The 17,706-nt window shown below is 46.8% G+C and overlaps 1 long non-coding RNA gene across 1 annotated transcript; it reads left to right on the top strand.

Moving 5' to 3' along the window:
* Window positions 1-2,216: 2,216 nt before the first annotated feature.
* LOC139187285 (uncharacterized) lies at window positions 2,217-15,819 on the top strand. The gene is made up of 2 exons (XR_011570824.1): window positions 2,217-14,388; window positions 15,325-15,819. It is a non-coding gene; the product is annotated as an uncharacterized lncRNA (long non-coding RNA).
* Window positions 15,820-17,706: the final 1,887 nt, after the last annotated feature.

Raw genomic sequence — 17,706 nt, 5'->3', positions numbered from 1 at the left:
CCCTTTCTGGGACTTGGCCCCGTGAGCCTACAGATACCTTGAAAACTGAGTGATGAAAATGACAGAGCCAAGATGGAAGGAGCCTTGGAGGGCAGCTACCTGTCTACTGAGAACTCCCAATGTGGGCTTTATATAAACAAGAAAAAAAAACCTTTGATGTCGGGAACTTCCTGTGTGGGCCAGAAGCTAGAACTCCCCATTCCCAAGATAGGAGGCTGGGGTTCAATCTCTGGCCAGGGAACTTGAACCCAAATATTGCAACTAAGACCTGGCACAGCCAAATAAATAAATATAAAAAACAAGCCCAAAAACCTTTGATGTCTTGAGTAGGCTTGGCAAAGAAAATGCAGGACACTCAGTTAAATTTGAATTTCAGATAAATAATGAACAATTTTAATATAAGCATATCCCAAATATTGCACAGCACATAGGAATGCTAAAACCATTTGAAATCCAAATTTAAATTGATGTCTTTCAGTTATTATGTATTTCACAGTTTGTTTATTATAGTAACTAGGAGAAGGCAATGGCACCCACTCCAGTACTCTTGCCTAGAAAATCCCATGGACGGAGCCTGGTGGGCTGCAGTCCATGGGGTCACTAAGAGTCGGACACGACTGAGTGACTTCACTTTCACTTTTCACTTTTATGCATTGGAAAAGGAAATGGCAACCCACTCCAGTGTTCTTGCCTGGAGAATCTCAGGGATGGGGGAGCCTGGTGGGCTGCTGTCTAAGGGGTCACACAGAGTCGGACACGACTGAAGCAACTTAGCAGCAGCAGCATTACCTTGTTACATATACCTAGTTTCATTTGTCAGAGCAGCAGGGCCATGGCGCCTGAGCTGGGATCCTGGCCTGGGACAAGGGGTTGACCCCAGGCCCTCTTGACAACTTAGGTTACACGTAGAGCAGATCCATTGAGAATGGAGCATCTTGTATGGACAGGGTCAAGGGGAAAACCAAGAGAGAGTCCAACAGCTTTTAGTTCACCCTTTTTCCTATGAACATACTTTTCTTAGCTGCCTCTCTACTTAGACTGTAAGCCTGGGGACAAAGATGGTTGTGAGTTTCACCTCTATATTTGCCATACTTGGCACATGGTAAAGTTGAGTCCTTAATTTGTGGTGGAAGAGCAACATGCCCACTGGGGAAGGGCGGATGGGAAGGCATCATAATGTGGACCTATCTGAGCTTTTGAGGGCTAAAACTAGGACTAGTTGAGAACACTGTTAAGCCAATCATTGTGTCTTCCTCCACTTTCTCCTTTGTCCCTTAAACAGCTAGTGTAGCAAAAAGGCTGAGAACTTGGGCTCTCATTTACTCACATGGATCTGCATTCAAATACCACATTCCCATTTCCTAGATCTTGGGTGATTTGGGGTCCGTTATTTGAACTCTTGTCTTGTACTGTCCTCACCAGCTAAATCGAGGACAAATAATGGTACCCACCTGATTGAGTGGCTAGGAACATGCACCAGGGTGCTTGGCCACAGTGAAAGTTCTGAAAATGTTAGCTATTATTAGCGATGATGTCAGGTACTTTCTTTTCTCCCTTACTCCTACAAAATGCCTGATTATAAATATTTGGGGTAAGGTCTTATGAGAAATAAAAGCTCTTTGAAAGAATAAAGGATGACCTGTGATTATTGACATAATGATAGCTGTAAGCATCGGTTTGCAGCCCCGTTCTCCCAGTCTTGTCCCATTTATCTGGTTGGGATGAGGCAAGCGGGCAAATGGAGAGTGGAGTGGGGAGTGCAGATATAAAGTGCAGGGGGCAGTGTTAATTTTCACCTCGGAGCATGACATGTTTATTAACGTGTACCTAGACTCCACCGCAGCAGCCCAGTTTCCTTGAGTTAAATAGCAGTCATGCCCAACTGGCTCTCCATGTACCATTACTCCAAGTGATTGAGCCAATTTCTCCCTCTGCCATGAGTTTAAGTTGTAAACCTCTCAGCCAGACAGGGAGGCAATGATGGGCTGCCTGTTGTGATTATTATTAACCTTTAGGATTGCGTTCGCAAGAACAGGACGAGGCAGGGCACGGACTGCAGACACCCACTCACCTCTGCCCAGTCTGCACACCGTTGTTCACTTTCCTTACAAAGAGGCTGCTGTCCACCAGCCTGGGGGGCGGGGGCGGCGGGGGGGCGGGGAGTAACCCCTGGTGCTGGGTGCATGCGTGCTAACATGCTTCCATCGTGTCCCAGTCTTTGCAACCCTACAGACTGTAGCCTGCCAGGCTCCTCTGTCCATGGGATTCTCTAGGAAAGAACTGGAGTGGGTTGCCATGCCTTCCTCCAGGGGATCTTCCCCACCCAGGGATCGAATCCACATCTCTTATGTTTCCTGCACTGGCAGGCAAGTTCTTTACCACTAGCGCCACCTGGGAAGCCCCTGGTACTGGGGGAAATGGTGAAATGTTGAGTGTTTTCTATTGCATCTGGCCAGGGGTTGTGGGAAAATTGTAAAAGAGGGGAACGAGCTGTTCTAGAGGTGCCTTTTAAAAAATTTTTTTTAATTCATGTATTATTTTTCGCTGCACTGGGTCTTCGTTGCTGTGCACAGGCTTGCTGTAGCTGTGGAAAGCAGGAGCTCCTCTCTGGTTATGGTGCTCGGGCTTCTAAGTGCCGTGGCTTCTAAGGCACTCAGATTTCAGTAGTTGTGGTGTGTGGGCTTAGTGGCCCCTTGGCCTGTGGAATCTTCCTGGACCAGGGATCGAACCCTTGCCCCCTGGATTGGCAGGCAGATTCTTAACCTTGAAATTCAGATTTTTTTTTTTTCTATTGGCCATGTATTTATTAGTCAGAGACTAAGTTATCCAGCTGTTCCCTGCCGGGTCCATTGCTAACTAGTTAGCCTGGACCAGGTCTATTTAGCCATAATTGTACTGGAGACCAAGCGTTACAGAGGGTGGCAGGGCTGGAGGAGAGTGATAAGCAAGCTCTCTCTCTCTTCCGGTCCATATTTCTTTTCCTTAAAGGAAACTCCTTCCTTGTTGATTAATCAGGAATTGGCAGGGATGGCAGATCCCTGAGTGTGGGCAGCTTATTTTGCTTTTCTGAACAATTTCGTCTCTGCAAAATCTCTAAGAAGAAAGGAGGCCACCCTGGAGCCTTGGGGTGTTTGTGTTGCTTCTTTGTTAAAAATCCAAGTGTATCTGTGATCCCTTACGGGGTGAAGGATGCAGTCAAAGAAAAAACAATTTTGCCCTCAGAAAGTTCCAGTCTAATAAGTAAGGCTGGAGTCAAACAGGACAAGTGGTGGCGGGGGCGGGGTAGGGTGTTGTAGTGTTGCTGCTTTTATTTTTCCTTTCAATATAAAAGTGAATGGGACTTCCCGAGCCATCCAGTGGTTAAGACTGCACTTCCAATGCAGCGGGCAAGGGTTTGATCCCTGGTTAGGGAAGTAAGATCCCACATGCCAGAGGCATGGCCGGAGAAAAAAAAAAGTGAATGGTTGCGGGGAGGCGTTTGACCAGACAGGCACCGCATAGGACCTTCTTGTGAATGAAGATAACAGAGTAACCAAAGAAGCATGAATCTGACCTCTCATTTCCTCTGATTTTGTTAAGCCCCTTCCCACAGTTTCTTGCCGGGGGCCGGGGTGGGGGGTGGCAGGGCTGCCAACAGGATGATCAACGCTGTAGTTTATATAGAATGAGTGTTATTTGATAAGCTTAAACAGATTTAAGTCATGCCTTCAATTTATTTTTTCCACCATATGCATCGAATGCTGCTTCCAAGGTAATAACCATGGCTAATAAGCAAGCACACTGACCCTTGACACAGGTCATTTCCTTTACTCCCCTAGATAATCCTTGGAGGTGGTACTGTTGTTATTCCCATTCTACAGCTAAAGACACTAAGGTGGAGAGAGAAAACAGCCTCCCTTCAGTCACACAGCTAACCGGAGGAAACAGCCAGCTCCCAGCCTCCCAAAGCCACCTATGGAAACACTGCTGTGTTCTCCTCTCTGGTTAATTCCCATTCCTGGTGGCAGGGTCTTTTGGTCCTTCATCAACAGAAGAGAAGGAGGGGGACTAAACCAATCTGCAAAGCACCGAGCTTTCCCATTCTAACCACTAGGCCATGAGATGCTTCTGTTTCTCAGGGACCCTCACCCATTCACTGGGGAGCAAGAGGGCAGGTCTGTTATTAACAACAAGCTGTTCTGAGTTTCTTCACAATTCTCTATAAACAATGAGGGAAAAGCAATTTTCCAGCATAAACAATTGGGGAAGCAGAAGAGGAAACATTGGGGAAGATCCCACCAAGGAGCATCCTTACTAGTGAGAGAATTCCGGGACAGATATTCTCGACGCTAGAGTAACACTGCAGGAGTCAAGAGAAGGGAGCCCGGATGTCTGAAGGAAGAAGTGAATAGACTCTGAAGGTGCTGGTTGTAGGGAGATGGTATATCTAATATTTTTCTTTGGCACCCTGTATCCTCTAGCGTGAAGGGAGGAAATGAGGCAATGGGCTAGTATGAAAAATGGATAGGCTGGTGAAGCTGTTACATTTACTTCTAAATGAGGACTATGAGGTCCTCCCGACCATTTATTAGGGCCATTAGGCATGACAAGAAGGCAAGGCAGTCCACTTTTTGATGAGCATGCTAGGGCTTAGATGATCTGATAGACTCCAACCTGAAACGGACTGAAAACACCATCTCGTCCAATCTCACCATTTTACAAGAGACGAAATGGAGCTGAGAGGTGGAACAATGTTCCCAAAGTCATGTGGTCAGTTACAGCCAAAACTTGGGGCCAGAGTTCTTTTGGGGGCCATCACAAGAAATGTCATCAGAGCCATTCAATCCTTCCTGGAAATTTTGTGAAATTACCTTCAAAGTCTCTCTTTCGGTTTCTTTAGCTGTAAGGGGAATAGCAATGGTACCCACCTCATGGGAATTTGTAGCGGTAATCTTCTGAGTCTTTGGTTGTAGCATAACTTGCCCATAAGAGGGAAGATTTGACTTTTTCAAAAGTTCAAGAAGGTGAAGTTGCAGAAGAAAATTTGAGGTCAGAAGAACGTTTGAGGGACTGGAGAGCAGCGAGGCTGAGATTCTTCTTTGGATCCAGATCCACCAATGATAGCCATACAGTTATAATAAGGAAGTCATCTTTCCTAACGTGGTAAGTTAAAAGCATGTAATATATATTTGGAGATACGTTATCTATCTTATCTGTGTGTATGTACATATATGTACATGCATATATATCCATTCTGACATATAAGCTTAAAATTGAATCTGTTATTTGATAGTCATGCTTCCTATATGCACAATCCATGAACGCGTTCCTTTGGGGGTTAGCAGTGGTGACGATCTTACAGAGAAGCAGCAGGCCATACTGTCTCGGCTGTAAAATCAGACCCCATGGGTCTCAAAGCCAGATCTGTAAATAGTGATGTAAAATGTGGCGTATTTCTTGACTCAAGTCTCGGTTTCCTCCTCTGTATATTGAGGCTGTCTAAGATCTCTCTAACCTTAAAGAAGGTAAAGAGTTTGGCCATGATCACACAGTTTGTAAAGGACAGAGCTGGGACAGAAACCTTAATTTATTGGATTTCCCAAACTGCCTCGGTCCTGGACTCTGCTCTGCCTGCTCCCCACGCTTAGGGAAGCAGAGGGTGAATCCCCATGAGGAAACTGGCCAGAGAGATTGGAGGGGAGGTCTGTACTCTTCCCAGTCTTTTCAAAGCTGTCTCTTACACCCTGCATGAAAGAAGCTGGTAGGTTAAGATCAAACATGACTCTAGCGATGTATTGGGTTGGCCAAAAAGTTTGAGTTTGGGTTTTTCTATACGAATGTGTGGAAAAACCCGAATGAACTTTCTGGCCAACCCAATATATGTTAGACAAGTTTAAAAAGAAAAAAAGCCTCTCCCACTCCCTCACCAGTGTCTAAAATTAAAATGCCAAAAATACTACCAGGAAAAGAAGTTTGGTGAAAAAGCAGGAAAGACTATAAATTGACTGCAGAGTGTACTGCAGGACATGGATTTCTCTGGTTTATTGAAGCCCCATTCGTTCTGTGGACGCTCCTTTCAAGGAGAATCATTCAAATAAACAAGCACTGATATTTGACTATGTGGAACTTCTCATCAAAGACTTTACATCCTATCTTTGATAGGACAGTCATGTTTCCCAAAAAGAGAAAGAGAATGTCCCGTCTTTTGAGTTTCCTGCCTATTGAGTGCCTTTAGTAACAAAGAAAAAAAGTAATTGTTAATGATGGCAATTTTTCTCTCCCCTAACATTTCTTTGGAACATTCTGGAATGTTTACTTATTGATTTTTTTTTAGTTAAGCAGATTGGAGAGAACATGGTGAAATTATAACCATGATTTCAAGACCTGAATTCAATGCCAGCTTTGCCAAACGCCTCCTGTGTCACCTTACGCAAGGCACTCTCTTTGTGCTTCAAAATTTTCCTCTATAAGAACAGAGATATTTATGGGAAATGTCTGTGAGCATTTAAAAGTGCTGCCCAGTTCTCTGAGAAGAACCCTAAGACCTGTCCTTAATTTACTGTCTGCCTTTGAGCAAGTTACTGCCCCCTCCTTGGGGCATCAGTTTCCTTGCGGATAACATGAAAACCACCAACTCAAGCTATGGAATCCTATAATACTCTATGAACTCTCTCAGATACAGAGAAATCAGGTGCCAGCACCTTCTGATGGAGAGAAGGAATGATGAGGGTGTCTTTAAGGGAAGACGTCTCTCCTAATCATAACTTTGATTCCCAGCATGAAGGGACCCAGGTGCTGGGGAGCCGACCACCTGTACACAGATGCAGGCAAAGCACAGGAGGGCGAGCTGGGCTTAGGCTTGTGCAGGAAATGCTTCTGTCAGTGATGGCTGCCTGTGGTTCTAGAAAGGGAAGGAAATATCAGTGGTGAAGCCATACGCCAGGTCATAGAGGAAGGAGGGGGGCAGGGCAGCTCTAGTTAAGAGAGTGTGCATCTGTGACCCAAATAAGGTGTGCTTGGTACAGAGAGGGGGATGGAGAACTAGATGGAAATACAGATACACCACTTTGAATCAGCTCTAGAAACACATTTTTTTTCTTCCCTTGTTCCCAACTCAGGGATCGAACCCGTGTCTCTTATGTGTCCTGCACTGGCCGCTGGGTTCCTTACCACTAGCGCCACCTGGGAAGCCCCTTGTTCAGAAATCATGCCCCAAACCTTATACTGACTCAAAGCAGATGCCATAACTAAAGGCTGCTAGTTGCCACCTCAGGGCCTTTGCACTTAAGGTTTCCCTTCCATCAGCCACCAGCCCCATCCCAGCCCCCCCGGCGGACCTTCCTTCCACCACCCAACACACTTGTTGCCAAGTTCGGAACTCAACAACTGCCTTATCTGGAGCTGCTTCCTGCCCCCAGGCCCTCTGCCCTGCTTTTATTGTTTTTGTAGCACTTGTTACTACCGGAAATTGTTTCCTGTGTTTATAGGACTGCGTGTTTATTTCCTGGCTTCCCTCCCAGAGCCTCCCTGGTGCTCCCTCCTACCTAATGTAAGCTCTGTGAGGGCAGAGGGCTGGACTCTCCTGCAGATGTTGTGTGCAGAGCTCGACTTAGCGGCTAAACCACCACCGCATCCAGCGCACCAGGACAACACTACACATAGTAGGCTTCTCATAAATATTTGTTCAAAAAGTGAAAGAACAAAGCAAGAAATGTGGGGGTTTTTTTTTTTCCTCTCCCCAGGAAGACTTTTTTTTTTTTTTTTTACAAAAAGGCAGCATGTTCTTGAGACCAAGAGACTCGGGCCCAAATCGTTACCAGCCAGGGAAGTAAGAGGACTCTGTCCTTCCACGGGCTCTGAGCTAACAAGGCTGATGAGGCTATTTATTTTTACTTACACTGTTTGCAAAAGAAACCTCCTCACGCGTCATGATGTGCCCGTTCTCTGAGGCTGTGCCAGCCAAGGAGAAGGCAGCCTGAGTGACAACGCCTGCGATGTGGACAGCAGTGTCCTCAGAACTTTCACATCATTTAACCGGTTCTTCCTCTCTTTTTTTTTGGCTGCAATGCCTGTGCACACAGGCAAGCATCGCAGGGCATGTGAGATCTTAGTTCCCCAACCAGGGACAGAACCCTACTCCCTGCAGTGGAAGTGTGGATTCTTAACCACCAGACCTCCAGGGAAGTCTCTTTTGACTGTTCGGTAAAAACACCCAAGCTCATGAGGCTCATCCTTCTGAGGAAGATCAAGTCTAGAGTCAGGACTTGAACCCAGGTCTCCCTGCACCAGGTGCTCTGGCCTCTGCGTTTCAGCATTGATAAATGAACACCTGGCTCCGCATGCCCAACCCTAGGACAGATCAAGAATGCCTAGCCACAGATGGGGCTGGTAGTAATAGGCTCCTCAGAAGGGCCAGGACTGGGGGGCAGGTAAGGCATGGAAAACAGGGACAGAACGGAAGGAGGCATCACTCTCCAGGCCCTTGCATGATTCTGAGAAATGCCTGGTTAAATTTTGGATCCCAGGCACCAGGCTTGCCTCACCCCATCCTGGTCCTGCTCATCGGAGTTTTTGTCTGTCCTTTTCTCTCATGTCATACGATCCTTCTTTGTCTAGAAATATCATCAAAATGACTAGATGGCTCTTGGGAAGGACTTGGCTCTCATTGCCAGCTAGCTTCTAGCCACCTCTTGGCCACCTTCCCTCCAAATGGCCATTGGAATTATTTATCTAAAGGACTGATCTGTCATTGCCCCACTGCAAACACTTGAGTGCCTCTTCCCATGTCTACACTGCTGTAAGACCTAAACGACCTGGCATGGCCTTTAAGATTTTGACACATTGGCACCTTTCTGCCTCCAGAACATTATCATGCTTCCACAACTTTAGATAGGCTCTGCCTTCTGCCCAGGGGACCCCCTCCCTGTCTGTCTGGGTCAGAATCATTTGCCCTCCAAAGTCCAACTCCAAAGTCACTACAACATTCAGAAAGGCTCAAGACACAGAGCAAACCTGATGTGAAGCCAGCTCGCCAGGGATGGACAGAGGAGTACCTAATCAACGAGGTTAGTGACAGGCAGAGGGTTGAGACTCAACAAGCCAGGAAGTCAGGGCCTCTGAGGTCTCCTTCCCACATTCTCTGCACAGACGGGGTCGTGCCAGGAAGGTTACTCCCAGCACTCAGCCTAGCCAGTGCTGACTTCATAGACAGGCTCGGTGTGACTCTAGTCTTTGAACTAACTATATTTTTCTTTGATAATGTGGATCCTAGTTACTGGCAATGAAAAGAAAGTAGGCTCTCAGGTACCCTGGAAACTCCTCATTCAGTTCAGTTCAGTTCAGTCGCTCAGTCGTGTCCAACTCTTTGCGACCCCATGGACTGCAGCTCACCAGGCCTCCCTGTCCATCACCAACTCCCAGAGTTTACTCAAACTCATGTCTGTTGAGTTGGTTATACCATCCAACCATCTCATTCTCTGTCGTCCCCTTCTCCTCTCGCCTTCAATCTTTCCCAGCATCAGGATCTTTTCAAATGAGTCAACTCTTCGCATCAGGTGGCCAAAGTACTGGAGTTTCCACTTCGGCATCAGTCCTTCCAATGTACATGCAGCACTGATCTCATTTAGGATGGACTGGTTGGATCTCCTTGCAGTCCAAGGGACTCTCAAGTGTCTTCTCCAACACCACTGTTCAAAAGCATCAATTCTTTGGCACTCAGCTTTCTTTATAGTCCAACTCTCACATCCATACATGACCACTGGAAAAACCATCGCCTTGACTAGATGGACTTTTGTTGGCAAAGTAATGTCTCTGTTTTTTAATATGCTGTCTAGGTTGGTCATAACTTTTCTTCCAAGGAGTAAGTGTCTTTTCATTTCATGGCTGCAGTCACCATCTGCAGTGATTTTGGAGCCCCCCAAAATAAAGTCTACCACTGTTTCCACTGTTTTCTCCATCTATTTGCCATTAAGTGATGGGGCCAGATGCCATGATCTTAGTTTTCTGAATGTTGAGCTTTAAGCCAACTTTTTCACACTCCTCATTCACTCAGAGCCTATTTTTAGACTTTGCCCTTTGGCATCAGCTTCCCAAGCTGTCAGGGTCAAGAATGTTTAACAGGTTTGTAGCTTTAACACACGGGCACTGCAGAGCCCAGCTTCTGCCTGGCTCCCCTCACCTCCACTTTCTAAGTTTTCATCTATTTGTTTTCCTTCCTCCTCCATGTCTAACTCTTCTGTCTGTTTTGCATGATCTTGAGAATCAATCCAAAGTCAGACTGACATTTTGGCCCAATCTCCCCAAGGAATTCAGATCTGAGAACTTTTTCTCCTGGAAAGAAAATTAATGTATGTGTTAGTTTGGGAGAGGCCCAGAGAAAAAAAGATATCCATGCAGGCTGGATAATAATAATGGCAGTAATAATAAATAATAATGATACCTATATTTGCTGAGCACTAACTACATAGTAACTGGGTTGAGTGATTTTTTTATGCTTTTTCTCATTCAACCTCCTAGGTGTGACTGCTGTGTACCCATTTTAAAGATGGTTCGTGGGACTTCCTTGGTGGTCCAGTGGTTAAGAATCTGCCTTGAAATGTAGCGGACATGGGTTCGACCACTGGTTGGGGAAATAAGGTCCCACAGACGCAGGCCAACTAAACCCGTGCACCACAACTTAAGAGCCTGCATGCCACAGTGAAAGATCTTGCATGACGCAAGGCAGATTCTGTGTACCGCAACTAAGAGCTGATGCAGCCAACTACATAAATATAAAAAGGATGGTTCCTATTGCACTCATTTCTAAATGAGAAAGTCGAGCCTCAGTTACATAAAGTTAAGGTGTTAGTCGCTTAGTCATGTCTAATTCTTTGTGACCTCATGGACTGTAGCCCACCAGGCTCCTATGTCCGTGAGATTTCCCAGGTAAGAATACTGGAGTGAGTAGCCATTCCCTTCTCCAGGGGATCTTCCTGAACCAGGAATCAAACCTGAGTCTGCTCAGGTTCTGCTGCATTGCATGCAGATTCTTTACCATCTGAATCACCAGGGAAGCTCACATACAGTTAACCCAGGGTCAAATAGTAAGGATGTCTAGACTGACCCCAAAGACTTTAGGTCTTTACTAACTGGGAGACACTGAACACATCACTTCAGCTCTTTGCATCTCAGTTAAATTGCATCTGTGACAAAGAAATAAGAGGGTTGGTCCTCCTTACCTTACAAGCCAGTTAGGATAGTTGAATGGGATAAGCAATGGGAGGTGCTGTGTAAGGGTTAGTAATTATCTTTATGAAATCTGAGACCCCCCTGAGATCTGGGATCGAACAAAATTACTGGGAATTGTTTTTCACATATGAAGATTATTTTTTCTGTTTCTTACTGTGATTGGAAACTGTGTCTTCTATTTTGAGAGATGATCATCCTTTACCATCCAGGCTCTTTGGACAGACTGTGGGACTTCATGCTTTTCAAAAGATGGTCTTATTTGAGCCTAATGACTGTTGGGGAGTTAGGCAGGACAAATATATATCCCCCTTCTGCAGGTAGGAAAACGGAAATCAGAGTGGCTCTCAGGAGATGGTCAGAGCAGGAGCTCCTGCCACCTACTCTGGTCATCTCTGAGTTCCTTCCTTTTCTATTCCAGGATCCTGGGCAGGTGACAGAACTGACAGATGAGTAGGGCCCTGCAGGTGGGGGGAGGTTTTGGCAGTGGGGACGGAGGGCAGCCCCTGGGTTTTCCTCCTTTAGGACATCAGAATGTGCACAGGCCCCTCATCAACATGATTTGTATAAAACTCTACCTGATGCGAGCTGTGGTTAAATAGTGTTTTTTAACGCTTAAAGTTTGACATTCTCCTTTTGTGTTTGGGAGTCAGTGCAGGTTTCGGGGTGTCACGCAGTTGCTGAGTTTTGTGGCCCTGGGCACTTAGCCTGGAAACCTCTGCACAAACAGCCCGGGCAGAGTAACCAGAGGAGCTACTTCTCCCCACCCCTGCCCTTTTTTTTTTTTTTTTTTTGAAGTATATCTTTGACCAGACACATCAGAGTTTAGATCTCTGCCACTTACTAGCTGTGTCCTGGGCAAGTTATTTTAACTGTTAGTGTCATCTGTAAAGTGGAAAGATGTCATGTGAGTTTCACTCTAATGTCTAGTAAGGTGCCTAGTCCAGTGCAGTCAGTGCCCAATACTGCGGCTGTTTTTACTATAGTTTCTTTCTTTCTCCCTAACCTACTTGGACTCATGGAGATGGCTCCCTGCAAAGTGACCCTTCTGACAGTGTCCCTGTGAGAAGACAGAGTAGACTAGATAACTCATCCTAATTAAGCCTCTTGAGCGATCATGAATAGGATCTTGGTGGAGGTCCAGGCAGTGACCAGGTGGGAACCAGGTTGGTCTAGTCCCTCAGGCCCCTTTATCCTCTGACTGCTCTAAATTCTTTCATTCCATTAGGGACCAGGTTAAGATGCAGAACATAAGAATACAAGTTCCTAAGTATACAAGGGTCCCAAGTGTAGTTTTCCAGGACCCCTTAACAGTTACCCTGTGCTGGGATGGAGGCCCGGCATATCTGTCCCTCCCCAGCTGCTGGGGTTGATAAATGAATCCAAGGAAAGGGGAAGGATACAATAGGAGGACTAAAGAAAGAAACTGTGCTGGTGAAAGTGAACAGACCAGGTGGAAGAGAAACTGGAAGCTGAGGTTCTCTTTGCTAATGAGGATGGCACGCCACAGTTCTCCCTGCTGGCTGAATGGAAGGCTGAAATCCCTGTTGTTCAATAGCTCAGTCGTCTCCAACTTTTTGTGAATCCATGAACCGCAGCACGCCAGGCTTTCCTGTCCTTCACTGTCTCCCGGCGTTTACTCAAACCCATGTCCACTGAGTCAATGATGCCAACCAACCATCTCATCCTCTGTCGCCCACTTCTCCTCCTGCCCTCAATCTTTCCCAGCATCAGGGTCTTTTCCAATGAGTTGGCTCTTAGCATCAGGTAGCCAAAGTATTGGAGCTTCAGCTTCCACATCAGTCTTTCCAATGAATATTCAGTGTTGATTTCTTTTAGGATTGACTGGTGTGATCTCCTTGAAGTCCAAGGGACTCTAAAGGGCCTTCTCCAGCACCACAGTTTGAAAACATCTATTCTTTGGTGTTCAGCCTTCTTTATGGTCCAACTCTCACATCCATACATGACTACTGGAAAAACCATAGCTGTGACTATACAGACCCTGTCGACAAAGTGATGTCTCTGCTTTTTAATATGCTGTCTAGGTTTGTCACAACTTTTCTTCCAAGCTAGCAAGTGTCTTTTAATTTCATGGCTGCAGTCACTGTCCATAGTGATTTTGGAACCCAATAAAATAAAGTCTGTCACTGTTTCCATTGTTTCCCCATCTATTTGCCATGAAGTGATGGGACTAGATGCCACCATCTTAGTTTTTTGAATGTTCAAATCAACTGTGGGATCATAAAACCCATTCTGGATCAGCCTGAAGTCAAGGTTGGGTAAAGAGCCCAGCCAGGAACTCGGGGGATGGGAGAGGGAAGAGCTCACTGGCCTGACAATTTCAGAATCACCTGAGGCTTTCGCCAAAAATGCGTGTCCCTGAACTCTACTCTAAAACATACCCAGTCACTGTTTCTTAGGAGCGTGAGACTTAGAAACTTGTATACTTAAAACTTCCCACAAATGTTTCAGGGTCTTTAGAGCTGAACAGAAAAAAGATCTTGAACATTTTCCCTGTGGATTGATTTTTAAATGCCATGCAAGTTAGACTGAAGACAAGACTGGCAACAAGCATTATAATCCGACAAATGTTTACTGTACACCTGCTCTGTGCCAGGAACGCATTCTGCCCTCAAGTGGACTTCGTAAAGAGTTATTACCACAGGACTTGCGGTAGGAGCCCAGGAGCAGGCGTGAGCAGTGTGCGCCGGGTGTCCAGGAGCCGGAACAGGAAGGAGGAACTGGAAGCAGAGCAAGGGGATCTCTGAATTTTTCATTTCTGAGACGGAATATTGTCAACAGAAGGCGGTAATACCGTAGCTTTCTCTTCTCTTAGGGGGACATGTGTCCACCCTTGACATTTAATTGAACCACAGGTTTACGGCCGGTTGTTCATCTGAAATTCGGGTTCTGTGCGGTTCTGCATGCCACATCTTAAGCCAAAGTAAAGGGACTTTCGGCTTTGCTCTTCTCCAGCAAAAGCAACAGTGAGTCAAAATAAACAACCTCTGGAATCCAAACGCTGACTCCTCCTACCAAAAAAGCAAAATAGTTTCTCTTAATTGATAGAGGCTCTCTCGGTGTGCCGTGCACGCCCACCTGCGCCAGAGCTCGCTGGCGACCAAGTGGAGAGGCGCTTGCTCCGGGATTGAGAGCTTTTAATCGGAACAGTTTTTAAAAAATCTTGTAAGTGAAGTTGACCTTCCCTGGCTCACAGGCCTTGATCCTGCCAGCAGGCCGCCTCCGCTCCCTCGCGGTGTCCGCTCTCAGCCGGGGACCCGACCTCCATTAGCTGCAGGCCGCGGGGGCGAGAAGGCTGGACGGCACCCCCCTCCCACCCCCTGCGCCTCGAGAGCCCAGAGCCGGGCGGGGTTTGGCCGGCCCCCCGCGGCCGCTTCCTCCAAACCCTGCTGACCTCTAGTGGTCACATGGTGGAACTGACAGGACGCTGGGCCAGAGTGGGCAGCTGGGGTTTTGTTTTCAACCTAGGCCTTCTCATCCTTACTTTGCGCGGTAGACTTGGAACCTTTGAAAATATCCCGTGGGGGTCCCTGTGCGTGAGCGTGTGGCCACATGCAGTGAGAGATCTGGGTGGGACTCAGACCCTAGGAAAAGACTCAAGAAGCGAAGGGTCATGTCAATTTGTCCTTAAGAGTCAGTGAAGACGGTTTACAGCCTTTCCTGTAGTCACATAGTTCACACCCTTTGCTTTTGGGAGGTTCTTCCTATGGTCTCACCTTGTCCCCTCTTAAGAAGAAAAAAGTCTCGAATGAAAAAAAAAAAAAAACAATTCCAGTTTACCCATCAGTTCTGGTAGCAGCTACAGCGTAGGGAGTCGGCCTGAGGCTGCAGAGCTCATGGCTGCCTGGATGGGCTGGGTGGTTTTCTCCAGGCTCCAAACTCCATCAGGCCCTCGGTGAAATGAGGTAGAAGGGAGAAGAGCCAGCCCCAGCAAAATTAATTTCCAGCAGCTGCATGGGATTAAAATTACTCACTTCTCGCTGGTCTCTGTCTAATGTTCCTGAAAACGATCTCCTGATCCTCCACTTCTACTCTTTTCTCTTCCTCATGGTCTCAGCTTTTGGTAAATTACTCCTGGTCTTCTGTCCTCCATCCCTGTAGGTGTGACTGGAAGACACAGCCCCCGGGAGACCCATCCCTTCCTGGACTTGCCCAGGGAGCTGTGCTGGGGTGACGTCGGGGGTGCAGCGTGACCCTCAGGAGTTGGACAGGCTATGGGGGTGGCTCAGCCCTCACGGAGCTCCCAGGAAGTGGAACCTTGCGTGTCCCGTGCCTGTCCTTCCAGGGAGCTGAGGAAAGGCAAACCCTTCCTTAGAACAAGCACCAGACGGGGTGGAGGGTATGCGCTCACATACTGTGCTCGCGTTTGCCAGCTCGTCTCCCTCCGAGCCTTAGTCATGTCTTCTGTAAAATGGAGAAGAGACTATTCTCCAGGTTGTTGTGAAGACTAAATGAGATAATACGTAGACAAAAATATGTTTATGACATGTAGATATAAAATGGATAGAACCATTAGATGATCCTACATAATGTTAATGATTATAGTAATAGCTGTATAAATACATAATAAATAGTGTTTCTTGAAGGCACATTACAGGATCGTGTTCCAAGCTTTTTGCATGTATCATTTAACCATCACAGCGATGTGCTGAGGCAAATCCTTTTATTATCTCCATTTACAAATGAGAAAAATGAGGTTAGAAGGTATTGGGAGATGTGCCCAAAGGCACACAGTAAGTGGCGGACCTGGAACGTGAAATGTGAGCCCTGGAAATCTGACGACTTTTCCTGGGAGAATGTATCACTGGGTTGTGCCCAGACTGAGGTATAATGCTTGCTTGTCTCTGCGTGTGAGAGTGTGTGCACACCCCTACACATGCACACCCACACATATGCAAACACAACATGCATGCACACAATGTAATATATGCACACATGTACATAAACACACAACACATTCATGTGCACACATGTGCATCATGTATACGCACATGCACACATACACACATGTCTTTGCACGTTGCCACTGCATAACCAGAGACCCTGCACCTTTCCTCCTAGAAGGAGTTTCCCTCAGGGGGCCCCCTCTTGGAGAAGTAAAGGGGAAACCACTGGAGCTAGAAGGAGAAAACTAGCAGGAAAGGAAGCCACGTGCCTCTGGACAGAGGGAGAGATTAACTAGGAACCAACTGGGCCACCCACACCTCAGATTGTGAAACCAACTCATGGGAACAGAACCAGGCTTCCTGTGATGCTAACCTTGCCCAGATGAGCCTGCTTCTTTCCAGGGCCTCTGGGGCCCAGCTCTTTGAGGGACAGCGCTCATGGCGTTGCCATGCTGCAGTGAGCTCATCCCAGAGTGAGCTTCATCCACTCATTCCAACAGGGGGCCTGATCCTTTCTGTGCTTTGCATGTAATTGACACTTAATGGAATTTGTTCAGTTTCAAGTTCTCCTGTGCTGCACTCTGGTCCCTTCCTCACTGGTCTGCAGCATGGAGCTGGGGGTGGGGATTGAGACTAGGGACTTGCTTGCACCCTTTTCTAGCTGTACAACTGTGGCCATGTCGTTACCTTCTCTGGTCAGCTCTAAGGTCCCATCCGGCCTGACATTCTCAGTCTAATAAGATTCTAATCAGGTGTCCATCAGCCGTGGTCCACTGTGGTTGGTAGCGGGTAACATGAGCAGGGTGTTCAGGGAGGTCACTGCATTTGTGAGCCTCAGAGGACATTGTGTCATCACAGCAGAGGAAATGGTGTGTGAATGGGAACAAATGCCATCCTGGCAATGCCCCTGTCCACAAGGCTTGATCTCAGGGTCAGAATTAGGGTTTGGGGATAATGCAGTGTGACCGTGGAGTTATTTTCTTTCCAATACCTCAAAGGAGTAAAAGGAAATATGAGAACAAAGAATGAAGATAGATAACCCAAGAGAATGGTTCGGAATCACAGCTGCCTCTGCATAGCACTTGGGTGCCAGCCACTGTCCTGACCTTTCGAGAAACCAACTCATTGAGTTTTTTGGAGCAACACTGTGGGGGTGGGTACTAATATAACCCCTATTGTACAGATGAAGGCATTGAGCCCCTAAAGGTTTACGCAGCTGGTCGATGGCAGCTCTAGGATTCAAGACTTAGGGAATCTGGTTCCAGTGTTTATAATATTAGTCATTAAATTATATTGCTTCCCAAAGAACATCTTCATCCATGATGAAGGAGCCTTTGGGGAGAAGGTAAATCATCAAGTCATCTCGGGTACCCTGATTGGTTACTGCCCACTTCAGAGACAGACCAAGGCCAGGAAGAGGGAGCCCGGACCGCTGAGTGCCTGCTTTGTGCACACTGAAGAGCGGGCAGGGCGTGCCCCTCTGATTTTTGTTAGTCACCCGCAGGCATCTGCCTTGTACTTCCACATCCAGAGCCTAAGGAACAGCGGAATGCTTTGCCCTCTGAGGCACCTCTCTCCTATCTTCCTGAGGTTTCAC

This window comes from Bos indicus, chromosome 15 (genome assembly GCF_029378745.1).
Source record: "Bos indicus isolate NIAB-ARS_2022 breed Sahiwal x Tharparkar chromosome 15, NIAB-ARS_B.indTharparkar_mat_pri_1.0, whole genome shotgun sequence".
NCBI classification, from domain to species: domain Eukaryota; kingdom Metazoa; phylum Chordata; class Mammalia; order Artiodactyla; family Bovidae; genus Bos; species Bos indicus.
This window is presented reverse-complemented; position numbering and strand designations above follow the sequence as displayed.